General features: G+C 41.3%; 1 protein-coding gene across 1 annotated transcript in view; it reads left to right on the plus strand.

Annotated features, from left to right (window-relative positions):
- The first annotated feature begins 277 nt into the window (after window positions 1-277).
- hs3st1l2 (heparan sulfate (glucosamine) 3-O-sulfotransferase 1-like 2) overlaps window positions 278-22,878 on the plus strand; it is a 30,920-nt gene continuing 8,319 nt past the window's right edge. The window contains exon 1 of the mRNA XM_052125585.1: window positions 278-643. The gene's annotated coding sequence lies outside the window, so the exon portion shown is untranslated. The remainder of the gene's footprint in view (window positions 644-22,878) is intronic.

A 22,878-nucleotide genomic window follows, 5' to 3' on the forward strand; every position in this document is an offset into this window, starting at 1 on the left:
AAAAAATGACATTTGGAGACAAAGTGAAGATTGAGTTCATGTATTTGAATGAGAAGTTGATGAAACACAAATCAAACGATGTGGTGGAGAGGCCGGGGATAGAGGCAGAGCGATAGTACAGATAGGAGGGGGCTCGAAACTGAGAGAGAGAGAGAGAGAGAGAGAGAGAGAGAGAGAGAGGAGAGTGAGGGAGGGAGGAATTTCCCTTAGGGGTAATGTGTTTGTGCGCTCTTTCTCTGTCTGTTGTTCATTCACTCGCTCATACACACACACTCCATCCACACATATTGACAGACACAGTGTGTAGACACACTTTCTCTTATCCATTCAGCTTCTTTCTCTCTCTCTCTCTCTCTCTCTCTCTCTCACACACACAAACACACAGTTTCTACAGTCTCAAATATTATCACACTTTCCCTGTCTCTGAGTCTAGAGATCCTGCGCAGAGAAAAAAAACTGTCTTAACTTCAAAACTGCTCAGAGAACAAGAGATCTAGAGTGACATAGAGGGAGAGAGACAGCAAGAACAGAACAGAAAGGGTTGCAGATATGCTGAGGGCTCAGAACGATGGATTAGTGTAGAATGAAATTCACCCAAAACACTGTAAAGAAGAGAACCTGAATCAAGAAGACAAAAGCTCAGGTAAGCTCTTCCCATTTCCTTGTTCTTTTCTGGCTATCCTTGCCTCCATTTTTCATATTTCAAGAAAGGTGTAGCCTATTTGGTCAGAATGGTCTTTGCATATGAGCAGGTAAAGATGCGAGTAATGTCTCTGTTCCTCTGTAGGGCAGAGTCTGAATTCAATCCAGAACTTTGAACTGTGCTTAAGCTAGAATTTGAGAAGTCTCAGGATGCATATGGTTGCCTACAGCATGTCAGTGGATTAAGCAGAGTAATTTAATTCTGTAGTGCAAATCGTAAGAGTGTAGGAACTGTCTTCCTACAGTGCTGTCAAGATCCATCCTCTTGTTAGAAATGCGTGGTATTATTCTTAGAAGTGATAACTTCCTGTTGTTCTGTTTAAACCTCTGAAAATCAGGTACCACTGAGCTCTGAAGAAAACAAAACAAAAAATGACATTCCTAGGCTACTTGATCATTTTTCAATTTTATTTCAATTTTTTGATGATTACATTTACTTTCCTTGAAGATTGTTGTGTCTATGTTACGTGTGTGTTATTTTAGTCTCAAAACAAAGCAGCAAGTTGTGGTTTTGTGTTATATTTGTCAAAATGACTTCATATTTCATTTATTGATATAAATTGCCAGGCAAAATTAAACAAATGTTATATGTACACATTAAGTATTGCTATTGTAAATATGAATGCAAAAGATCACAAAGATTGTGGGACCATAGGAGTCACAGAAGGTTAATGATTGAGCGAGTTAACATGACAAGTATTTTGAGTACTTCACACATGATGGAAAATGTACTGTGTCAAATCACAATTCTAACTAAATGCAGCATTTGACTTCACGCACTCTACAGCTCACAATTTCAGGACGGAGATATAATGAAAAGGGAAAAGCCAAGAGGCAATCCAACTGCAGTGACAAAACCATCTTTGCACTTGTGTGTCTGTTTGGTCATTGACTGTGGCATGTGGTTTTCTTAAATTGAAAACAGGAAGGGATTTGACCCCTGTTGAAAGATATAGGTGAATCCTGATAGTGACCAGTGATAAGCTGAACTCATGCTGAATTTGCACTGTGTGTGTTTCATTGGCTCTTTATGCCAGAAAAACTGTCCGTGGAACACATGGAATGGAATCAGTTTAAAGTGCTTTGCATCAAAGAGAGAATATTTAAGCAGTGCATTAGAGTGAAGAGCACATAAGAAGTTTTATTTATTGTCCCAAAAACACATACAGGTGAAACTCGAAAAATTAGAATATCCTGCAAAAGTTCATTAATTTCAGTAATTCAACTTAAAAGGTGAAACTAATATATTATATAGACTCATTACAAGCAAAGTAAGATATTTCAAGCCTTTATTTGATATAATTTTGATGATTATGGCTTACAGCTTATGAAAACCCCAAATTCAGAATCTCAGAAAATTAGAATATTGTGAAAAGGTTCAGTATTGTAGGCTCAAAGTGTCACACTCTAATCAGCTAAACACCTGCAAAGGGTTCCTGAGCCTTTAAATGGTCTCTCAGTCTGGTTCAGTTGAATTCACAATTATGGGGAAGACTGCTGACCTGACAGTTGTGCAGAAAACCATCATTGACACCCTCCACAAGGAGGGAAAGCCTCAAAAGGTAATTGCAAAAGAAGTTGGATGTTCTCAAAGTGCTGTATCAAAGCACATTAATAGAAAGTTAAGTGGAAGGGAAAAGTGTGGAAGAAAAAGGTGCACAAGCAGCAGGGATGACCGTAGCCTGGAGAGGATTGTCAGGAAAAGGCCATTCAAATGTGTGGGGGAGCTTCACAAGGAGTGGACTGAGGCTGGAGTTACTGCATCAAGAGCCACCACACACAGACGGGTCCTGGACATGGGCTTCAAATGTCAAACATCTTACCTGGGCTAAAGAAAAGAAGAACTGGTCTGTTGCTCAGTGGTCCAAAGTCTTCTTTTCTGATGAGAGCAAATTTTGCAAATCAAGGTCCCAGAGTCTGGAGGAAGAATGGAGAGGCACACAATCCAAGATGCTTGAAGTCCAGTGTGAAGTTTCCACAGTCTGTGTTGGTTTGGGGAGCCATGTCATCAGCTGGTGTTGGTCCACTGTACTTTATTAAGTCCAGAGTCAACGCAGCCGTCTACCGGGACATTTTAGAGCACTTCATGCTTCCTTCAGCAGACAAGCTTTATGGAGATGCTGACTTCATTTTCCAGCAGGACTTGGCACCTGCCCACACTGCCAAAAGTACCAAAACCTGGTTCAATGACCATGGTATTACTGTGCTTGATTGGCCAGCAAACTCGCCTGACCTGAACCCCATAGAGAATCTATGGGACATTGCCAAGAGAAAGATGAGAGACATGAGACCAAACAATGCAGAAGAGCTAAAGGCCGCTATTGAAGCATCTTGGTCCTCCATAACACCTCAGCAGTGCCACAGGCTGATAGCATCCATGCCACGCCGCATTGAGGCAGTAATTAATACAAAAGGGGCCCAAAACAAGTACTGAGTACATATGCATGATTATACTTTTCAGAGGGCCGACATTTCTGTATTTAAAATCCTTTTTTTATTGATTTCATGTAATATTCTAATTTTCTGAGATTCTGAATTTGGGGTTTTCATAAGCTGTAAGCCATAATCATCAAAATTATATCAAATAAAGGCTTGAAATATCTTACTTTGCTTGTAATGAGTCTATATAATATATTAGTTTCACCTTTTAAGTTGAATTACTGAAATTAATGAACTTTTGCACGATATTCTAATTTTTCGAGTTTCACCTGTACTGCTCTGGTGACCATAATTTTAGTCACTGTGGATTTGGCAAGTAAGAAGTGGTCCTGGAGAAGTGGTCCTATTTCACCATGGAGCTGCTGCAATACGTGTAAGCAACCACCTAACAACATTTTCATGAGTTCAGTCTTCTATCCCTAAAATCAGAAGGACATTATATTTTGGTAAGAATGCTTTATATCATATTAGCATAGTTCTAATCCTATACTGTTTTTCCTATTCAGACAATCTGGCTGGTTGATAGGAAATGGAATGTTGTTCCATTACATACAAGGATGTTGATCATGGTTGATTTCAAATGGAATGTTGTTCCATTACATACAAGGATGTTGATCAAGGAACATGTCTTACTTGGACAAATCCCAGTCACCCATCATTTTTACCAAGTAAGACATGTCCCCTGATCAACCTTTCCTGTAGATCCTGGAAAAACTTTCCCATCAGATCTAGTTCAAACACTATATCTAGCCATATGCATAACCTACTCCTAAAATCTCATGGAAAGTAGGTTGATAAGAATGTTGTTTAAGCACCTAACTCCAGCCTTAAGCCTAACCCTTTCCCTATCCCTAAAATCTGATTGGTCGATTGGAATGTTGTTCCAGGACCAACAAGGTTGTTGATCCATGAACATGTCCTACTTGTCAAAATCACAGTAAGCTGCTTTCCTTCAAATAAGCATATTTGATTGAGATGTTCAGAACAGATTAATAATGAGAGGGCTGCAAACTAATAGGAGCGAGAAAAGGTAAGAAAGGAATAAGAAAAGAAACAAATGAGTCCGGATACAGTCAGCTATCCTTTTAATGGACTGCGAGGTTAGCCAAATCTCCGTCACCTTTGTGCAAGCAGTGCTTCACGGAGACATACAAATATTTGAGCATTAGTGGTAGATGAAGACTTGAATAATAGATATAATTTTTTATGGACACAGAACTACTATTCTAAGTGCAATGACCATATATATATATGGGGGAGAGAAAGAGACATAAAAATACAACTTAATATAAAACACTTTTGGGGACACTGTGCACATTTTACCTGGAAAATGGAGCTCTCATGTCGCCATTTGTTCAACAACACTTCCAGCTTTGCCCACATGAGGCAGTGCTTTGAATTTCTGTAAGCATAGACTGATTTAGGATTTTGTCCACACTAATACGTTTTTATTTGAAAACGCATCAGGCTAATTAGCCCTCGAGAGGGATAAAGGCAGACCGAAGATGTCAGTGCGACAGAGAGAGAGAGATTTACGGACAGCTGCCGTAAATCTCTCTCTCTCTCTGTCGCACTGCCATCTTCGGTCTGCCTTTATACCTCTCGAGGGCTAAATAGCCTGATTAGGGGCCGGGTGTGTGGAATCATGAGCCGGCCACACCCTCCGACCTGCCACAGCATCTTTTTCTCCACATTTTGGCCTTTAGTCCACACTAAGGTGGTGTTTATGTCAGCAAAAACTAAGCTTTTTGAAAATTATCTCCCAATTGGATAAATTTGAAAACGCTGTCTTCATGTTGCTGTGTGGACTGGGAAAACGGATATATCTGAAAACAATGACGTATTTGTTGTCATTTGATGCAGTCATGTGATCCATTCAACCAAAACAATCAAGAAGGCGGCCTGTGTTATAGTGGCACTTTTGTGTCTGATATTCACTTAGGTAGTATTGTTAAAGATAAATATTACTTTGTACAACATTCCCATTGTATTCCTTCAAAGGTGACGAGAAGTTTACTAGGAATTGGTGTGCCGGCGACAGAACACGAGGACAATTGCATTTCAGACCGACAATGCAAAGGCAATTTTTCGTATGCGCAGTAAGGGGATTTACGCATTTTCATACGTTTCAGTGTGGACTGGCAACATTTGTAAAAATGATTAAAAATGGCAGTGTGGACGGAGAGCATTTCTGAAATGAAAAATGTGTATACATTAACGTAGACGTAGCCTTAAGGTCTAAACTAGTTTTTTTGTTTTTTTGTTTTGCTGGCTGAATGATTGACACCAAAGTACAAAAACTTACAACTTATTCAATGGACCGTACTTTTATCCCTCACATCCTCATTTTTATTCATGTCAATGAAAATATGTATAGTACAGATTTACATATATAAGAATTTTTTTTTTTTAAATTCCAAGCAGGCAATTAGCATAGTCCTAAATGATACATAGACAGGTAAAATACCATTTATCAACCTGTTATATTAGCAGAATATACTTCATATAGCTTTACAACAAAGACTTCTTTTATACAAATGTATTCCTTGCCATTAAACGATCACATATACTTCACACAATAGGCTGACACATAGCTATTATTTGACCTAGTTCATGATTAACTAAATGACCATGGAGGGTCATTTACCTGTCAGTGACTCACCTACCCAGACATCAGACTACTGTAACTCACACAGAAACCACAATCTCATTGAAATGTTAGAACGAGAGAGTAGAACAGCAAAACAAACACACACTTCGGAGTCCGGGACTATAGATTTGAGAGGCCCATGTCCAAACAGGACAGCTTGGAAACCCCATTGATTGACAGATGGTCAAATCTGGTGCGGGGTTCCCTAATCTAAACAGTATGCTGTACAAATGTTGTACTACAGAACTTAAAGGAATAGTTCACCCAAAATGAATATTGGGTGGCAAAAGCAGTTCACAATCATGCCATACGGATGAGAGGAAGGGTTACGCTGTGGCACAGAGGTCATTATGTATGTCACACGCACTGTATTCCAGACAATATTTTCTCAGACAAATCCGTATGAAATTATAAAAACAATGCAGTAAATCCTTTTATTATTAGATTGACGTATCCTTGCATAAGCAGGCAGGGATATACTGTATGTCTACTTGTGTATTTGCACAAATGTGAGAGTGTGTGATTGTGTACAGGTAGGACTTTGTGGTTGTTTCTTGGGTCATTATTGCAGACAGTTTTAGACCATTAGGATGACAGGCTACAGCTCTTTTGCTGACCGCCGTCTATGCCACTGATCTCCCCTGCAGCCCCAAAAAAGAAAGAAGCACATGAATGAAAGCACACAACACAGCACTGTGCAACACCACACAGCACATTAAAACACGAAACTACACAAAGTACCACACAAAAACATCCCCTCCCCTGACCTCACAGCAACTATTATAAATGCTACTGGGAGAATGTAAAGATGCACATTATACATAATCAAAAGAGGTTCAGTTTCGCAATTTAGGATGGACTGCTTTCATACCAATTAAGCGCAACAGTGGTTGATTGCTACCCCCACACAATATAGTTAAGACATCATCCCAGGTGAGTTTGATTTTCTTTCTTCAGCAGAAAACGTTTGAAGAAAAATCTCAGCTCAGATGGTCCATACAATTCAAGTGGATGGTGATCAGACTTCAAATTCTCAGATTTGACTTCAAATATATATTTAGAAAATATAAAACAAAATCATAAATTCTGCTCTCTGAAAGTGTGAAAGAACTGTTTGGATGCACCACATTTCTGTTGCTAAGGATAATTTGGAGGAAATATATATTTTTTAAATTGAGGCCCACCCAAAAGTTCCTGATAATGCCCTTGACTACATATCACCGCTTCTGATCAGCAGCAGTAAGAGTATAGAGCTATCCCATTAATGTGGATAGCATAGCGCAGACCATTCGGTCTTAGAAGAATTTGATTCAAAATATTTCAGTTCATATTAAAATGTCTGATTTTGATTGTGGTATCTTGGCAAATCTCTGCATACCGGTAATATGTGACATACTGTAGTTGAGATCCCTTATAGGAGACTGTTTTTAGAGTTCTTTTTTTAAAAAAAAAGCAGAATTAAGCAAAAGTCTCCATTTGCTCTCAATTGAATCTTATGGACTAGGAAAAGCAACTGAAATATTGCTGTGAAGACATTTGTGATGGGATAAAAGCATTGCAATAAAAATACAGCAAATTCAACTGCATCATTGACCAAACTTGCTCCTCTTACAGAATTATGAATTAGATCTTCCCCAAACAACAAAATAGAACAGGCCTTAACTCACTTGTGAATGAAAAAAAACAACAACCAGCCAACACACCGCAAAGCAAGAAAAATAACATTTTCTTATTCTAAGTCCCAAATGTCTCACAAAGTACAGAATTGCTTGGCATTACATTGCATGGCACAATAGGACCCATTTCTCTCCAACACAGAAAAATATCTTTATTTCACTAGTGAGACATAGATGCAATAGATTTTCTTTGAATGTACTTATATTTTCTATCCTCCACCTAAACCTAACTTATAATTTGGCTGATTTAAGAGCCTTTTAAATTCTTGAGGATCACTTCAAATATTTTGAAGGCAGTATACATGATTCACTATAAGTAGCAAATTTTCAATAATTTGGCCCTCACAAGTATGCTGTAGGGTTAATCTATATACCCTAACCTTACCCCTAAATGAAAACTTTTTGCACTTTTATAATAATAATAATAATAATTTAAAAAAAAAACAGTATTTGAGTCAATTTTTTATTCAGAATGTCCCCAAAGGGAGGTTTTGTCAGATTTATCTCACTGTTCTGGGGACACTTTTTTCATCAAAAAAGTACATACAAAAAAACATTCCACTGTTCCCTCAAAATATATAAGAAAAAAACTCCAGCCAGCGAACCAGCAAATCCCTCCATTGCACAATGCCTTCATTCACTGAAAGCATATCTATAAGCAAAGGATATAGTTAAGCACTTGGGGCCCTTTCAGAATACGAGCAGGTTAAAGCGCTACAAAGATTTTTTTCACTCTTCTTTGAATGAGAAGGGATTTAAGGATGAATCAAAAGCCACAACCTGGCGTGGAAACGTGGGTACAAGAGAAAACAAAGAGCAGAACCAAAAACATTGCTTCTGAGATTTCATTGTGGCTGAATGGAGCATGCTTGCACATGCACAGGGACCGCAAACCACCTGCTCAGAGACTGACAGCTCCATTCATCTGGTCTCCAAACAACTTCTTCTTTCCAGGGATTAATTGCCAATTGCAAGACAAATCTGGAAAAGAAGCACTGTTTTGGCACAAATTCATTCTCACCCTCTTGCTGTTTGTTTTGTGGAAACACTCTCTATCTGCTCGCTTTGGGATTCGCCAGACAAATGGATTAAAACTAACGAGCGTGTGAGAATCACCCTAAGTTTTGGACTGCTTGTTATTATTTTTCATGTACAAAATAAAAAGCCAGATAATATATTTCATACCTACTGCAATACTAAGCTCTTCAGAGCCATGGGTCTCATTTAAATAATTCTCATTTCATGAGTAGATCAAGGCATTATCTGTAGTTAGGGTGTTAAGAGATGTTCCACATCGCTCGCTCATTTAATCTTTCTGGTTCAAACCCTTCATCTATATGAGGACCTTCTCATTTTGAACAAAGTCTATGTTACAGTTTTTCTGAATTGCTAAAACACACTTCTTGAAACCTTAACCCATTTTCTCACAACTTCAACACAAAACCAAATCTTCTAAGTACATTCACAAAACCCCTGACTCTTCTGGCAAAATCAAACAATGGCCTCAAAACCATTGAATGTATGCTCAAAATCAAACAATGCTTTCAGATCATACACACAGCAAGTGAATATATAAACACTACAGAGCATTCATTAGACACTACATCAGAAAATGGAGAACACAGCGTCTAGGGCATGTAGTTACAGATTTTTATTATTTTTTATTGTATACAGTAAGCCCATTTTGCAATTACTGTAAAAAGTTATCGCAACTTACAGTTATACTGTAAGTAATACAAGTAATACAGTATTGAAGTCTGTTTATTCAGCACTTGCATACTGTAAAAATACAGTAGACAAACTCCAAAACCCCAACGAACAAAGAACAATCTAAATGAAAAACACATTACAGTAAACTCAAAGATGTTGTGCAACTGCAACTGGAGTGGTGGAGGCATAGTGGGCTAAAGCACTGAACTGGTAAGCAGAAGGTTGTTGGTTCAATCCCAACAGCCACCACCATTGTGTCCTTGAGCAAGGCACTTACAGTAACTCCAGGTTGCTCTGGGGGAACTGTCCGTGCACTGTAAGTTGCTTTGGATAAAAGCATCTGCCAAATGCATAAATGTAAATGTAAACTGCAAAATCAAAGTCAATGAGAGATTGATTCAGCCGCAGCATCACGTTTTCCCATCATTAGAAACAAGCGTGAACAATTTTGAGTCGTTGTGTGTAAACGATTACAACTGTGTTGTAGTTGTGTTTAACTTTTGCTGCCGGTGTTTACCGTTTTGTTTACCGTTTTGCAACACAAGTGCATCCTTAGTGCGAAATGTGTTTTAGTGAGTGATAATGTGTTTAGAGTTTTGCAAAAAGAGTGATTGATTTGACAAATGTGTTTGATTTGAAAATGATGTTTAGTGTTTTAGCAATTCAGAAAAACTGTAAATTAAAATTATGTAAACAGTTAAAGGGTTAGTTCACCTCAAAATTCTCTCATTATTTACTTACCCTCATGATATCACAGGTGTGTATGTCTTTCTTTCTCCACCAGGAAAGATCTGAAGAAAAATATCTATGGTGGATGATGATTTGACTTTTGAAGCCTCAAAAATCACAGATAGCATAACCATCATCCATATGACACCAGCTGTTCAATTAATCTCTTCAAAAGCGATACGATCGCTTTTGGTGCAAAAAAAAAAGTACAATATTAAAATACTTTTTAACTATAATCCAACGCTTCCGGTAGCTTCACGAGAGGGTGGACATCACGGAGTCTTTCATGACGGATTTGCATTGCCATGTTACAGAAGTAATCTCACATTCTCCTCTCGGACATCCAGGATAAGCACACAAACACACCATTTTGAGTAAAGAAACAGATAAATACAGATCTAAACCAAAACCAACTAAGCTTCTGTACAGTGTTCCTCCTACTCAGGGGCGAAAATTTCATCAAAATGTTGGGGGGGACAATAAACATAACAATTCTCAAGAGCCATTTTTGAAGGGGACACCAATAATACAGGCAAAATTGTACTTGCAAGGATACGTGTACACCGAGGAAATCCTTACTACTATTATTAGTGTAGCATGGAGACCGTTCCATTATCCTTCTTCTCAAAGTTTCTTTCTGGTTTAATGAAAAAGCTGACTAAATTGACCAAAACATTCTTCAAAACCATAAATCTTTTGTAAATAAGTTGTTTACACAATCAAGCCACCAAAATACAATGGAACTTGAACTTAACTTCAACTTTTATTTATTTATATATCACATTTAATAGCAACGTTGTTGCTTCACTGTTATAATTAAAACATACATAAAAACATTTACCATGCCTAGCAAATGAAGGCATGACTACACTCGTAGACATATACCCTCACACAACAGTATAGATGAGAAAGAGGGGAAAAAAACTAAATAAAAATAAGTTATTACTTCAGTTAACAAATACCCTTAACTAAAAGCTAAGTTAAAATTATATGTTTTCAACTTAAATTTAAAAGTAATGAAAAACGTCAATATTGTGAAAAAGTGTCCCCATATAAAATAAATAAAATGATTTACATCACTTAATATTAACTTCTTGTTTATTAAACTTGTATAAAATCAAAATCACATTTGTTATCATGCTGATATCTGGAGAAAAACTGCACTCTTCGTTTGATATTATATTAGATAAACTATATTAAATGATATAAACCGACTAAATCACAGTGAAAGCGTTAAAATCTAAATGCGCACCCGGACTAGTCTAATCTACAAGACTAATGTTACATCACGTAGTGTATGCGTACACTCTATGGGTGTGTGTGTGTGTGAGTGGGGATATTCTACTGTATTAAACAATCTAGGTAAACGCATCCTCTATGGCATGGTGTTGCCCTCAGGCAACAAACTACCTTTTTGGACCTCACACTGCCCCTTTAATTTTTTTTATAAAAAAAAAAAAAAAAGTATAATATCACCTGATATGTCTGTCCAATCAAATGAGGGGCTAAAGTGGTTGTGGCCTTTTGTTTGGGGGTGGGGCAGTCCTTTCTGGAAGCAAAGTCGCATGGGACACAGTGCCACCAATTGGTAAGATCAATTTCACTTTTTAACATGTTTAAATTTAAATAACTTTATATAAAAAAAATATATGTATGTGCATCAGTATGTAAAGAAGTATGTTTGATTGTTTAAAGACATATTTAGATTTTATTTATATACTAAAACTGTGTTTTTTTGTTCGTTGCCTCAGGGCAACATTGTGCAGTTAGACCACTTTTTTTTTCAGGCAATATGCTAAAGTGGGGAGATGTGATTGGATGCAAAATTAGGACCACATGGTGCATTCAAGCCCTCCTGGGAAGCTCTGTGAATGCATATTATATGTGCAATTAATGTTTTTTTATTATTATTATTTTTATTATTATTATTTTTATGTTGCAACAGAGAATTATGGAAAATGTAGTTTGGTCACTCAAGCCTATCATCTCATAATCTGGCTAAATGAGTAGGCCTAGTGTTTTCTGGCAAGCTTTATCTCTCTTCTTTATTAACAGTACACATAATGTGTACAAATTACACTGAACAGTCAGCATTAAGAAATACATTTTTCATGATCAGTGTTTTTACTATCTACTGATACTTGCAGGAAATGGACACAAGAAAATTTTACGGGCGGAAGGAACATGATCGAGCAGTTAGGGTCATTCCTTCTGACAGTGAGGACAGTGAGCTTGAGGAGAGTGACAATGAGGACAGTGAGGTTGAGGAGAGTCAGGAAGACAGGATCACTGAATCAGGTTTGAGAGGCAGTTTGGAGGTCAGGGGTCAGTTAGGGGTCAGTCAGCAAAGTAACGTGTGTGCGTGCATGGATGTGTATGTGTGATGTGTGCGTGTTTGTTTGCATGCATGTCATTGTATGATGAAGGGTATATGACACACACGCTTCCTGCTGTCTTTTTTAGGAGAATGCCTGTCTGTTGACAATGACACGGAGTCTGAGGATGAAGATGAAGCTGTAGAAGAGGTTGATGTTCCACGCCTACCCCGGTGGAGAACGCCCCACAATGCACACTTCAATGATTACCCAGAATGGCAGGACCTGCTTCCAAGATCTGATGATATCATGTCCCCCCTCCAGTACTTCAAGCTGTTTTTCTCTGAAGACATTCTGGAAGTTATTGTAGAGCAGTCAAATCTGTATGCGATACAACATGATGCAAACAAGCCGCTTAACCTCACCATAAAAGAATTGGAGCAGTTCCTGGAGATTGTGGTGTACATGTCATTGTTTGGTTTACCAGGCACCCGCATGTTTTGGAACAAAGCCTGCAGAGTGTCCCAAGTAGCTGACACTATGACACTGAATAGATGGGAGGCTATCAAAAAATACCTGCACTTTAATAACAATGAAGAGAGACAGGAGGATAATAATGATCCACTCCACAAGATCCGACCACTGGTTACTCATCTAACCTCAAAACTGACATCAATCCCAATGAGTGAGAAGCTGGCTGTTGATGAGCAGATGGTCCCATTCAAGGGAAGAAACCGATTGAAGCAATACCTGCCATCAAAACCAAAGAAATGGGGCTACAAGATTCTCGTCTTGGCTGGCTCTGATGGTGTCCCGTACAACTTGGAAATCTACACAGGGAGAGTTGTACAACCCCTGAGCTAGCAGATGTGGGAGCAAGTGGCAATGTTGTCCTCCGCCTGGCCCAGCCTATACCCAAGCAAAAGAACTACAAGCTTTTCTTCGACAACTGGTTTACTGAGTGTCCCTCTTGTGCTTACACTGGCTCAGCAGGGAATTCACTGCACTGGTACTGTTCGTGGCAACAGACTACCAGGCGTCAACTTGATGTGCGATGCTGAGCTGAAAAGAGCGGGACGTGGATCTTTTGAACAGAAGATGGCCACGGTGAGAGAAACCACCTTGTATGCTGTAAAGTGGTACGATAATCGCTCAGTGACCCTTCTCAGTGATTACACTGGAGCCCACCCAGTCACCGAGGTTGACAGGTGGGATCGCAAGCAAAGAATTATCACCAAAGTCCCCTGCCCTGCTGTGGTGAAAGAATACAACAAGAATATGTGTGGGGTGGATCTGCTTGACTCACTGCTTGCACTGTATCGGATCAAAATCAGATCAAAGAGGTGGTACCACCGGCTGGTGTTCCACTTTCTGGATATGATCATCGTGACCACATGGCTGCTCTACCGAAGAGATTGTGAATGTACTGACATGAGAAAGGATGAACATATGAAGCTGTATACCTTCAAATCCTATATTGCTGAAGCCCTATGCAAAAGTGGAAAGAGCCTGGAGTGCAAGAAATGTCGCCCCTGTTCCACAATTGCTGGTGAGTATGAGGAAAAGAGGATGCCACAGCCCACTGGGATTATGGCTGAAAAGAAGGGGAGATGCAAGGTACCAGGGTGCACAGGTACACCAAAAGCCAAGTGCCGGAAATGTGATGTTCACCTCTGTTTTACATCCACCAGCAACTGCTTTCTGAGGTTTCACACAGAATAGGAAATCATATGCTTTGTCAAAAAGAGAAGCACTGATTCAAACAATATCCAATAAACCACACAAACACATATTCACACACACACATACACACACAGTCATTCGGATGTTGGTTAATATGTTTATATGAAATGTAAGAAACATTTATACATGAGGTGTTGTAATTAGTAGTAGTTTGTTTATTTGATTGTTCATTGTTTTTTTGATTGGTTGGAACCATTTGTTATTGATGTTTGTCAAAATAAAACGTGTTCTAATGAATATATTACATGTTTTCCTTATTCCACTCCATATAGAAAACCTTGGTGTTTTAGTACCCTCGTAGCACATTGTTGCCCTGAGGCAACAAACCAATATTTTGTTCAGGGGTGGATGGGGGGGGGGGGGGGGGGTCACATTTTATGATGGATATATTATCAGGGACCCCCAAGCTCCCAAAAAATGGGGTAACATATTTTTTTCCCCCCCAAAATAAAAAGTCATGCCATAGAGGGTGAACATATGAAGCTGTATACCTTCAACGTTTGATTGTAACATTAAACGTTATAATCGCTAACATAGCAGACTGCATCAGTGACAAAAGTACATTGGTACACAATCATATATTTGTTTTTTGACATGATTTATTAATGACTCAGCATCATCTATATTAAAGAGAAAATAATCACTTCATCTGATGTTTAAAGTGAATAAAATAACATTGACTTACTGGAGTTCCACAACTACTCAAAAACTTTGTTCTTCTCTCCCGCCACCGGAATGTGTGTGTGTTGGTGGTGAGGTAAAAGGGGCGAAGGCAGTGGACCAAAGCACTGTGAGGCAAGGGAGGGGGGACTCAAAATGTTTAAAACGTTTTTTTGTTGTTGCCCCGTTTGCATTTGTATTATTTTATTTCTTAAACAATTATTTTAAGAATATATCATTATATTATTTACATTACACATATTTTAATTATATTTTAGGGGGGGACAACCCTCAGACCCCTCGCAATTTCCACCTATGCTCCTACTCACTTGAAACATGTGTTCCAAGTTCTCGGGTGTTCCACATGCCTTTGCGATTACCTCACATGCGCATACTGTTGCTGACCGGAAGTGATGATTTAGAGCAGGGGTGCGCCCAATACGTCGATCGTGATTTACCAGTCGATCGCAAAAGCAATGCTGGTAGATCGCACAAAAATTAAATGTACTTTCGTTAAATTTGAATAAAAATAAATATAATGTCTGATTCCATTCAGTTTTGCCTAATCCGGGCAGTAGCATCGCAATTTCGCGCTCTGTTCTCAGAAGTCCTTGGAAGGCGCTTATGCGCAAACCTAGTTGTCATGGCAACTGAATAAACAAAACCTCGCCTGGTCAATATTTACTCGTCATCAGAATAAGGTAAATGCTCTGGCTATTGTAATCTATTGTGCTGTAGGTGTTTTGGGTTTAGTTTTAAAACTGAATGATATCAACATTGAACATTATTATATATTTTTTTATTAATTAGAAGATGAATTCCATGTAGGGATACATGCAGTAGTCCCAACAAGCATTTTCTTATTTTAAATGAAACTGTGTTTTTTAGTTGGTAGATCTTATTGAGTTGGTCATTTAAAAGTAGATCATCACACAAAAATTGTGGGCACCCCTGATTTAGAGTAAAAAAAAAGTACTTACATATTGATCTTTTTCACACCAAAAGCAATCATGTCACTTTAGGAGACATTAACTTAACCGCTGGAGTCGTATCGATGACGTTTATGCTGGCAATCTGTGATTTTTGGAGCGTCAAAAGTCGGATCACCATCCATTTGCATTTTAAAGACTTACTGATCTAAGATATTTTTCTAATTTTCTTCAAACATGTTCTGGTGAAGAAAGAAATTCAAACACAGCTGGAATATCATGAGGGTGAGTAAATTATGAATTTTCATCATTTTTCATCATTTTTGGGTGAACTATCCCTTTAATATAATAGCACATCTTATCTGACAGACTGAAATGGAGACATTTTAGTGGTGCTTTTTGAGGCATGGATCACTACTATTTTTGCTCATGATAGAGTTGGGCATTTAAACACACTCCAAACTGAAGTGTTAAACTTGAGTGAATACCTCATCCTGCACTGATTGCTCTACAGACTTGAACGTTATCTCAAAGTGTCCAGGTTGTTGAGTAGAGTTGAGAATGAAGTCCCAAGCCATATCAAAGAACCAGAATATTGGAGACTAAGGGTGGGTTATTTTGAATTGAAACCCGCTAGAAACCACCAAGGCACCCTAGCAACCACAAAGCAATGCACTAAAAACCTCTCAGAATACCTTAGCCAAAGTGTTTTCACTGTCTTGTATATAAAAAGTGATTGGGTTATATTTTTACCTGTATGGCGGGACTTCTTTTCTACATCCATTGACCGTTGGCTGCTGTTGGGCATTCCAGTTTCTCCCATTCATTTTAATAGAAGTAGCCAATCTCTACTAAATAGTCATGGACCTTAGCAAACACATTGCAATGCCCTGACAACCAAGCTGCAACACTCTAGCACTGTGGTGGAGAGATTTGCACAGGCAAGTATATGTATTTTAGTTGCCTAAATTATTTTATTTTACTCTTATACATTTTTGTAAAACTTTTAACCTAAATTGACATACATTACAATTACAAATACTGCAACAGTGATACTGCAACATAAATTAATACAAACCAGAAGCTCTCATTTTAGACTGTCAGACTCTCTCTTTAACTTATTTCTCCATCACCCTATTTCTCTCTCTCTCCCTCTCTCTCAACCCTTTGTTCTTATATCTTTCATCTATTTGCAACTTTCCATATCACGCTTGAGTACAGTGGGAAACATGGAGTGGCTGCTCAACCTTACCAGAGTCTGACACATTTACATTAGTATAGTTAGCCATGTTCTCCATGCCAACAACCTCTTTAATTACAGTGAAGCCCCCTGGTACCAGACCCCACCCCCCCTCCCAATCATATTCAGCCCACACACACACACACACATACACTCACTCATCATTGTCAATGCGAGGAGCATGCCAATTTTATGACCTACAGTTCAGAACTTGTTTTTCTGCTGTTGATTTCATCTCTATTTTCATTTATTGATTTTTTTGTTCCACAATAAAATATCATCCACTAAAACAGACATGTCAATTCATGTCATGTCTGTCCTGACCCTCCAGTATCTGTCAGGTCTTCAGGCTCAGTGGTGGTGGTTAGCTGTATTAAGCAGAGCAGTCTAGCCCTCCATCTGTCCACCCACCTCTACAGAGAGACAGATTAGCAGTGGCATGACCACTGACTCAATGTTTACCCCTTTCCCTCCAAATCTACAATATTGATACTACCCACACACAGGAAATAGATTCTTGCCCCTGTAGTAAAAGGCGAACAAAACTCATTTGACATGAACTACTAATCGGATCTCTCTGCCCCCTGTGGCATAGATTGCTAATCACTCAGTCATTTGCTTGTCATACCGAATTGGAAAATGACATTGAGATAGCTCAAAGGCTGTTGACTCACAATTAGGGGTGGGAATCAGCAGGGACCTGGCAATACAATATTATATCAATATCTGGGTCACAATACAAATTTATTGCATATTTTCTGTTTAGTACTTATTAGCATAGATTCGTATAGTATTTGTATAGCCAGAGGAGGTTTCTCCCAAGGTTTTTGTTCCTTGTCACAGTTGACTTTGGCTTGTTCACTAGGAACTTTAAGATATTTAAATCATGACAGGATTATTTTCTGTAAAATGTTCAGATTTTCTGTAAACGGAGCCAAATGGTGCCGAACAGGTGGCAAAAAGCTGAAAAGGGCTGCCACGTTATGCTGAACGGTCCGCGACTGGCTGAAGTGGGCCACAAAACGGCGTATGCGATATGCTGAAAAATCTGAAAAATAAAAATGATTACCAAAAAACTAAAAATGTTGATCCTATCCATGAGAATATTGGTATTGTCACGATCCCCTGTTGTCTGCCCGGTGTTTTACTTGTCAACTGTCATAAACTATGCTTCCCATAATTCCCTGCCCTCATCATTGCCTGTCATTCATTGTTCTCATCTGTGTCTCGTTTGATCATCACTCTCCCTGTGTACTTAAACCCCGTTGTTTGTTCAGTCCCGGTCGGTCGTTGAATGTAGATGTTTGGATTTGTTTGTTCATATGTAATGTTACCTTTGCCCTCCATGGATGTTTCTCCAGCCTGTGTACTCTTTGGATGTTTTTCGTGTTTTCGTTTTGTTTTCCCATCGTGGATGTTTCATTTGTTCCAGCCTTGTTTGTCTTTATCATTTTCAATAAAAAACGCATTTAGATCCTCACCCCTCTTCTGACTTCACCTGCCTTCATAACAGGTATAGTGTCATTAGGGTAAAATATTAAAATATTTTGAAATATAGACTCCCCCACTCACAATTATAATATTTTATATAATACATGTCCAATATATACAACATGGTAAAGGCATTAAAACCATTCAAAACAGTCATAACAGAGAAATGTTTACCAGTCACATCTCTCTCTCTCTCTCTCTCTCTCTCTCTCTCTCTCTCTCTCCCCTCACTCTCAACCTTTTGTTCTTATATCTTTCATCTATGTGCAAATTTCCATATCACGCTTGAGTACAGTGGGAAACATGGAGTGGCTGCTAAACCTTACCAGAATCTGGCACATTTACATGGCAGTATAGTTTGCCCTGTTCTCCATGCCAACAACCTCTTTAATTACAGTGAAGCCCCCTGGTACCAGACCCCACCCAAATCATATTCAACCCACACACACACACACACGCACGAGGAACATGCAGACCAGAGGGGGCTGTAGAGTGTGTGATTCGATTGACCCAGATCTTCAAGTGCAAATGAGAGAGTGAGAGAGAGAGAGAGAGAGAGAGAGAGAGAGAGAGAGAGAGAGAGAGAGCGAGAGAGAGAAGTAAAACCAAAGCAAATTGGAATCCTCACCAAATACAGGCTCAGTGATAACAGTCTGGCCATAGAAAAAGGCAGACACAGACAAACATGGCTTCCAAAGGAAGAATGAGTCTGTGCTCTCTGTGACACTGGTGAGGTCAAGACAGAGACACACTTTCTCCTTCACTATGAGAAAACGTCTCGGGTTATGACTATAACCCTTGTTCCCTGAGAAGGGAACGAGACACTGCGTCGTTGAAAACGACTCTTTGGGGAACGCTCCTTAGCGTGCGCCTCTGAAGTATGAATGAAACTATTCCAATCTTGATTGGTGTTGCGTCATGGCGTAACATGTGGCGGCATAACCGGATGCATAAAAGTGGCGCCGGCACACATACACATTAGCCTAGCGATGAAGCAAGCCGCTCTCAGGCCTTGAGGGCGTGGCAGGGCGGCGCAGTGTCTCGTTCCCTTCTCAGGGAACAAGGGTTATAGTCATAACCGAGGCGTTCCCTTCGAGGGAACTTCGCACTGCGTCGTTGAAGCGACTCTTTGAGGAGCGAATGCCCACTAGGCCACGCGCCGAAAAAGGCCTGCCCTAGGGTGAAACTGAACTCAGGCACTCAGCTAGGGCGAGAGCACACGTCGCCAGGCGTACTAGGGAGGTGCAGACTGTAAAACCTGATGAAAGTGTCTGGGGTAGCCCAACCGGCTGCCTCACAGATCTCCTGGAGGGGTACTCCCGATAAAGAGAGCCCTAGAGGACACCATGCCTCTAGTTGAATGAGCCCTCACGGCCAAAGGTGAAGGCAAATTATGCACCTTGTAGGCGAGATAATAGCCTGAACAATCCAATTACTAATGGTTTGTTTGAGGGCAGGAGCCCCTTCTTAGGTGACCCAAAACACACTAACAGTTGGTCCGACCTCCTCCAAGAAGAGGACCTCTCGAGGTAAGCAGCTCAAAGCTCTGACAGGGCAGAGCAAATGGAGCCTCTCTTCTTCTGCCGACACATGAGGTGGAGGATGAAAAGCCTGCAGGACCGTGGGCACGTGCCGTGTTAGGCGGCACCTTAGGCACATAGCCAGGTCTCGGTGTAAAATGGCTTTAACTCCGCCAGGGGCAAACTCCAAGCAAGCTGGCGTCACTGCCAGGGCTTGAAGATCACCCACCCTCTTTAGAGGTAATAGCTAAGAGAAAAGCCATCTTGAGCGTCAGGTCCTTGGGTGAAGCCGACTGAAGGGGTTCGAAGGGGGCCAGGGATAACCCGTCGAGAACCACCGCCAGGTCCCAGGCAGGAACCCTGGACCTGGTTGTCGAGTCTCATCCTCCATGTACCCGCGGAGAAAGCGAATGACCAGCTGGTGCCTCCCCAGAGGCCCATCACTCAGTGGTGCATGGAGCAGCCGAAATGGCAGCCACGTACACCTTGAGTGTGGAAGGGGAGAGACCACAGAAAGCGATCTTGAAGAAACTCCAGAACTGAAGCCACCGGGCAGTTAACTGGATCTACTTCATGTTCTCTACACCAAGTGGAGAACACATTCCACTTGAGGCCATATAATCTCCTAGTAGGCGGAGCCCTAGAGCTAAGTATGGTTTCAACCACCCCAGCTGATAGACCAGCATTTGGGTACTGAACCCCTCAGGGGCCAGACCCACAGTTTCCACAGCTCTGGGCGAGGGTGGAAGACTGTGCCCCCGCCTGAGACAACAGATCCCTCCTCAGAGGAATCTGCCATGGCGGAGCTATCAGGAGTGAAATTATGTCTGAGAACCATACTCGGGCGGCCACATGGGGGCAACCAGAAGTAGACTGATGCCCTCTTGGCGGACCCTTTCCAGGACTCCGGGAGCAGAGCGTCGGGAAATCGTGCAAGCTGAAGCCTCGGCCAAGCCTGTACCATGGCGTCCAACCCCAGTGGGGCTGGATGTGAGAGGGAGAACCAAAGTGGACAGTGGGGCGTCTCTCGAGGCGCGAACAGATCCACTTCTGATGGTCCAAATTTGTCCCATATCAACTTCACCACCTCTGGATGAAGTCTCCATTCCCGGGCCTCAGCCCCTGCCTCGACAGGATGTCTGCTCCCTGATTCTGAACCCCGGAATATACATTGCTCTGATAGACAGTATTTTCCCTTGGGACCAAAGAATTATCTGATCGCCAGTCTGCACAGAGGCGCGATCTGAGTCCTCCTTGTCGGTTCAGATAAGCTACCACTGATGTATTGTCGAGCGTGCTAGGACATGGTAACCCTTGATGTCTGGAAGGAAGCTCCTCAGAGCCCTGAACACAGCCAACATCTCTAGACAGTTTATGTGCCAAGAATGATGATGGTCCTGCCACAGACCCCTGGCAAGCGGCCGTCCATGACCGCGCCCAGCCAGTGAGGGAGCGTCTGTCGAAGCGGTTTTCGGCGACATGGCGCTCCCAACACTAGCCCTTGGGACAGGAACCAAGGTTTCTTCCATATTAGCAGAGAGCGAAGGCACCTGCGGCGTTACTCTGATTATCACGAAATGGATTCCGCTGGGAAAACCCTTGGCTTTCAGCCACCACTGGAGGGGCCTCATGTGTAGAAGGCCCAGCGGTACAATGTTGGATGCCGCTGCCATGAGGCCCAGCAGTCTTTGAAATTGCTTTACAGTGATGGCCTGGCCTAGCTTTAACCCGGACACCATCGCCATAAGGGACTCGATCGTGCAGGAGACATGCGTGCCTGCATCGTAACAGAGTTCCACACAGCGCCAAAGCGTTGTGCACTGGGATGGTTGTAACACACTCTTTTTGTGTTGAGTCTCAACCCCAAACTTCGAATGTGGCCAAGAGCGACATCTCGATGCCGAACCGCCATTTCTCGAGACTGGGCCAGAATGAGCCAGTCGTCGATATAATTCAGTATCACGGATGCCCTGAAGTCTCAGTGGAGCAAGAGCTGCATCCATACATTTGGTGAATGTGTGGGGAGATAGTGCTAGGCGAGCGGAAGAACCCGATATTGGTAAGCTTAAGCCCCGGCGAACCTCAGGAACCTCCTGTGACATGGAAGGATGGATACATGAAAATAGGCATCTTTTAGATCTATCGTGACAAACCAGTCCTCGGATCTGATCTGACTCACGATGACAGGAATAGTAAGCATTTTGAACCTGAACCTCCTCAGAGACCGGTTCAAAACTCTGAGATCTAAAATCGGCCTCAACCCCCATCCTTTTTGGAACTATAAAGTACCGGCTGTAAAGACCGGACTCCCTGTCTGAATGATGAACACGTTCTATGGCCTCCTTCAGCAGCAGAGATTGCACTTCTTGTTCCATCACCTGAGCCTGCTCGGAACCACTGTAGTCTGCACCACCCCAGAGAATTTGGAGGCGGTGCCGAACTGCAGTCTGTACCCTGAATTTATTATATGCAGGACCCATGCAGATATGTTGGGAAGATGATTCCATGCCTCTACAAAATCTACTAAGGGAACCAGCCTCTCGAGGCTGGTCTCGAGTATTTTAGAGCACTGTTCTCGACTTCCTGAAGCGGGATACCGGCAGGATTTGGTCGATACAGTGCTTGTGACCCTAATTGATGTGTGTTTTTTATTTTTTGGCCTGAAGCGACGCGGTGTGCTTTAAGCTGGAGATTGGTGTGGCCCGGCGTCAGAGGCGGGGAAACCAACACCGATTTCCTGAGGACTCGCTCTTGAGAACAACCTCGGTTGCTCTGCAGCGAGGGCAACCCTCCGAGGTTCTAACACCCGGTTAGGACCTCTTCCCAGCCCTCCTAGCCTTAGGGCGTCCCTCAGGTCGGCCCCTGGCTGGAGGGCTTCACTGAGGCGTTCCTCTGTTGCCAAGCTCCTGGAGGAGGGCTCTAGAGGAAGCAGCTCTCCCTTTGCTCAGCTGGTCGCGAGGAGCTGACTGAAAGCTGGGGCTGATGTGTTTGCCCCACCCTACTTGACTTAGACTTGGATTCACGGGGAGAAACTGCTTGAGCGCCGCAGATTGTTTCCTACGCCTCTTGAAACC

This window comes from Xyrauchen texanus, chromosome 4 (genome assembly GCF_025860055.1).
Source record: "Xyrauchen texanus isolate HMW12.3.18 chromosome 4, RBS_HiC_50CHRs, whole genome shotgun sequence".
Lineage (NCBI taxonomy): Eukaryota > Metazoa > Chordata > Actinopteri > Cypriniformes > Catostomidae > Xyrauchen > Xyrauchen texanus.